This window comes from Microtus ochrogaster, chromosome 2, assembly GCF_000317375.1.
Source record: "Microtus ochrogaster isolate Prairie Vole_2 chromosome 2, MicOch1.0, whole genome shotgun sequence".
In the NCBI taxonomy this organism is placed as follows: Eukaryota; Metazoa; Chordata; class Mammalia; order Rodentia; family Cricetidae; genus Microtus; species Microtus ochrogaster.
The window spans coordinates 47238574-47243956 of NC_022010.1; positions in this window are offsets into that span (position 1 = coordinate 47238574).

Below are 5383 nucleotides of genomic sequence, written 5' to 3' on the forward strand. Positions count from 1 at the left end.
TGTGTGTGTGTGTGTGTGTGTGTGTGTGTGTGTGTGTGTGTGTGTGTGTGATTGGTAGATAAACATTTCTTTTTTACATTTGGCTTGTGTGATAGTTGCGACTCTACATTCTACTAGATGAGTCCTGCTCAAGAAAAGACTTGCCATTAAAAGTCCAAGTGTATTCTGGCAGGAAGTGTTAGGCTGTGGGTGGACTCTTGAGTTTGCTGAGTGCTCCCTCTTGACGAGAGTCCAGCCCTTTCTAGTCAGGGCTTCACATCTTATGTAGGACAGTCAGTCTGCTTTATGAGGAGTCCACTGAGGAAATTCTCATCAGAAACATCCAGAATAATCCACCAGCTGTCTTGGAATTCCATGGCTTGGTCAAGTTGGCATCAAATTAACCATTACAGACCCAAGGAAGACACCTGTGTTCAACAAGTAGTTAAGCACCTTCCCAAAGAAAGCACCCTTGATTCCACTCTGAGACAGAGTTGGCTTATGGCGAGAACCTATACAGAAACACAAGCTGTGTCCATGAGAAACTAATTTGAGAAGAACAAATGGCCATTTGTGTGCTTTTCTTACTTCTCCAAAGCCAGTGCACACGAAGCAATTTGCCCCCTCGGAACTTTTACCCTGGTGGAGTCTGGAAGTCCTCCTGGTTCACCATCAACCACCAATAGTGGGAAACTGGAATGACCTGATTTTCTTTATCACCCATCCCATGTCCCTACCCCCCACCCCTACCATATGACACTTTTCTTTCTCCCGTGTCCCTAACCCCCACCCCTACCATATGACACTCTTCTTTCTGCGTATTTCTAAACTCTTCACCTATGTGTGCCAGGATCTCAGTGAATGGGCTTGCATGTCTTATGCCCAAATGATCCTCCTGCCTCCGCCTTCTGAGTGTTCTGGGCACAGCTGTATGCCATGGTGCCCAACTTATCCTTACATTCCTGGGAAGAGTTTGGTGAAAGCTGGGGGAAAGTGTGTCACTCTAGTCTGGCCCCAACCCTGACAACTATGTGGAGAGGGGAAAGGTGTGCTCGAGATGAAGAGAAAAAGAGCAAAATGAAAAATCAGTTTGTCCACGTGCGTGTCTGGGTGTGTGTGAGCACGTAAGAGCCTGCAAGGAAGCGCTTGGGACTGTTGGGAAACCCAGACCTTTAAGGCACGTCCATTAGGGTGCATATTTTAAATGCAGGGGTGGAGGCACTGGGAGCAGAATTACATAGGACGGAGTTACGAGTGAATAACGTCGTAGAGTTGGGCTGAGGCTACAGCTGAGTGGCTGCTGGTGAGGCTACAGGCTGAGGTGAACTGCCCAGGGCAGAGCTATAAGAAATTGAAATTCGATATAAGCTACTGAAATGAAGCCCACCGACTTCAGATTTCCCTGTTTTATCCACAATCCTCCATCACAGTGCTGATTAGGAATGACACAAATACAGTGAGTGGTTAGACCTCAACTTCATTGTCTGCAGATTGATCCTGTATCAGCACGCACAGGCCTTGAGTTCACTCCCCAGCACCTCGTAACCCCTGTGTGTAATGGTGTATGTATGCCTGCAATCCTCAGGAGGTAAAGCAGACAATCCCGAGTTCAAGCTTATTATCAGCTGCACAGTGAATTTGAGGTCAGTCATACATGATAGCCTGTGATGACAGTCATGGTGATTGATGATGGTGGTGGTGACACAGAGCTGACCGTTATTCAAAGTTTAGTTACTAGACCTTTACCGTGTGTGGCAAGCCCACAATGCTGTGTGCACCAAAGGGAGCCAGCTCCCCCCGCTGTGAAGCGACTTATCTTACATAAACCTGTTTTCCATCCAACTCCACCTGTGTCCCCCCACAGTTTCAAAATGAGAGCATCTTTTTCTTTATTATTATTACACACACATGTATGCACAAATATTTAAATACAACCTGCTATGTCCAGTATTGTTTTGTGAGCATATGGTTTCAGGGCTGATTACTTTGGATTGGGTAACCAATTAGGGAGGGCTCATCCCTGGGAGAGGCTAGCTTACTGTCCACACAGCCATTCGGTGCCTGCAGTTCTTTATCTGAGGTGGGACCCTGTGAGAGTTTCTCCATTCCTCATTAATATTATGTCAACACCATGGTTGATCACGACCCCCCGACTCATCTAGGTTTTCCCTTAAGCTATGGATTAAGGAAATGTCCCACCACAACAGCACCAGGCTCCCAACTCCTTCCACCTAACCCCAGAACACCTAAGCCAGAATACCCGCCGACTTTGACAAAGCATCATTGCCCAGTCAGCGTCCCAACCACCCCAACGAAACCCGTCTACTGAAGGCCGGGGTTTTCATCTGCTGCGTCACTTAGTACTGGTTTTATTGGTGCAATATTCATAATAGGAAGCAAGCTTCAAACAGCTGCTGGTGGTTTTGCTTTGCGATGTGTCCAGCAATTCCACAGCACCATGGCCTGTGGTTATCAACATTTTTTTGTCTCTGAATATCCATAACTAGTTGTACCACAAAGCAGATCATTGCTGGCTTCTCCACAGGAAAGCCCATTTCCGGTCCTCAGAGCCAAGGGAGCCTCTCAAAGGTTCAACCTAGAGTCTGTCTCACCAGGGCTGGCTCACAGTTCCATTGCTAACTCAGCTTTCGTTTGCCAAATGTTTTTTAGGTTTCTCTGAAGTCTTCATTAAGTGGATTCCTAAAAAACTATGTTGTTTGTTGGTTTGTTTGTTAATCTAGTAACAGGTCAGTGTTTCGGTGAAACTTCATTTTCTGGTAAGGTCTTTTAAAAAAAAATCCTCATTCTTTCTCTCCTAAAAATGACTATCTGGCCGGGCAGTGGTGGCGCAAGCCTTTAATCCCAGCACTCAGGAGGAAGAGGCAGGCAGAGCTCTGTGAGTTTGAGGCCAGCCTGGTCTACAGAGCGAGTTACAGGACAGATTCCAAAGCTACGGAAAAACCCTATCTTGAAGGGGAAAAAAAAGATTATCTGGTAAAATGATTAGGAAAGAAGGTAGTGAAATAAAGAGATTTGGATTATGGTGACTCCGACAGCAGCAGGGACAGTTCATTTAGAAGCAGAGAACCTGGCCGCACAGAGGAAAGGCATCCATTCTCACCACTCTGTCCTGTGGTCTCCACTGGATGGATGACTCAGAACCATTCTGACAAATACAGGAAGTCTTCCAAATCCAGAGAGTGTAATGTTGCCTAGCAATGGCTCTCCCGTGCATGCGTGTGGAATTGTGCCCTGCTTCCAGAAGTAAGTTCTGCTTTCCCTCCTCTCACCACGGTTGGGATGGAAAAACTGAAGTCATTACTCCGATGACAAGAAGCATCTTGTGGGGCACAGCTGCAGCAGGGACAAACGAGGGTGGCCTCTCAACTCTCAAGCTTTTCCCTGCAGGCTAACACTGGGAAATCACTCTTGATTTTTTTGTTTTATTTATAAATATTCTTAGCTCTTGTTCATAATCAACATCTGTTGACAAGGCATTAAAAATGTATTTTCCAATCTAAGGCTGGCAGTTAGTTCTCTTGAGAAGTCATGGCGTTTCCAAACGGTCTTTGAAAATGGGTGCTACAGAAATCTACCAGGAAGGAGGAGGTAAGGTGATGAGCAGGGCGGTCGTTTGTAGAAGGGGAGCAATTGGATTTCCATGCTTCTTCTAAAGGGTAAAAGAAAGTGAGGGAACACTGAAGGGGACGGAGGGAGAAACGGAACAGGAAGCTGGGAAGGCCCAAGCTCATTCTATGTGAAGTGTAGTTAGAAGTGCCTTGGAGCCTCTGTCTCAGGGACGGTTTCCTCGTCCTCTTCCCTCCTGCCAGAGCTCGCCTTGAAGTACAATAGACATTGCAACACTCGGGACATGCTTTACCAAGTGGTGCATTCTATGGGAAGTCTGTTGGGTCAGTTTAGAAAACCGCCTTTCTCTAAGGCTGAAGGTGGAAAGGGAAGACAAGAGGGAGAAGGAGGAGGAAGAGCAAGAGGAAGGAGCACACGTAAGAACTTCCTTGTAGAGACTGGGAGATGGCTCAATGGGAAAGAGAGCTTACTGTGCAGACAAAGGACCTGGATTTGAATCCCCAGAACCTGTATAAAAGCCAGGCATGGCTATGTGTGCTTGAATCCCAGGGTTGTGGGGAGAGGGAAACAGAAAGACCCTGGGATCTCAGTGACCCTGTGTAGAAATGAGCTTCAAGTTCAGTAAGAGAGCCTGTCTAAAAGAATAAGGTGGAGAGTAACAGAGGAAGACAATGTCATATGTGCACACACTACATGACACACACACAGGCATGCACACACACACACACACAAACACATCATAGATGTCCCCTGCTCTGTACGTATGAACGCAATTGTATAACAATGCCATGTCTGGAGCTGCTTCAACCATCTTGCAAGCAAGGGGTAAGCAATTTAAGATGCTGATGTTTTCATATTGAGGATAGAGAAATGGAGAATAGAAAGAGCTGGGCTCTCCACAGCATTATGGAGACCACTGATTCAGCCCTAGAACTGCCTGCCTGCTATAGAGAGAAACAAATCCCCTATGTCAGATACTTTCAGGTGGCTGTTCCATTCACTTGTAGCCAAAAGCATTCTAAAGAATACACTATGACTATTTCATTTTACTCTCCTAAATGGATTTCATCAAATAGGCCAGAAAATTAATCTCCTGGTTATTGCAGGAGAAATAAAAACATAGTTATTCTACAAGATATCCAAAATAAACTTTTTTGGCATTTCTAATATTTCTTCCTTCCTCGATGATCTTCATGTGTTGATAATAAATATTATGGCCCATAAAATGATCTTGTATCCCAGATGGTGGCTTCACTTGCTGTTACCATGTCTTGCAGCCCAGGAGCTAAATCTGATCCTAATTCCCAACAACTAACCTTATAATTTGGGCAACACCCTTTCCCAACAGAAGATGGAGATCCATATGAATTCAGAGGCTGGCGTCCTGAAACCAGTGGAACGCATTACGCCTATGGCCGCCTACCATGAGAATGACACTAACACTAATTTGCACCTAGTGTGATCCTGCTCAAAATGGTTCCTAGTGAAGTCATCAGTCACCTGGAAATTCTCAAAGAAGCAAAAGTGGAGTTGAAGATAGAGAGGGATAGTGATAGAATTACTCTAATAGCAATTGTGGTCGAGTTTACTTTGATCTATGCATGTGTTTATTATATATCAAAAATTAAATTTTACTACAAGGTAATTTTTATTTTAATTTTTTTTTGGCTGCTTGGTCAATAAGTTTATTATCTTTATGAAAAACTCTTCATAGAAAATTGCTTTAGCTGTCAGCAGCCCGCTCCTGAGCTCTGAGGAAGCTTGCCTTCTTTTGAGCAACCCGATCTTTCTTCTGGGCAAGAGACATTTTGGGACG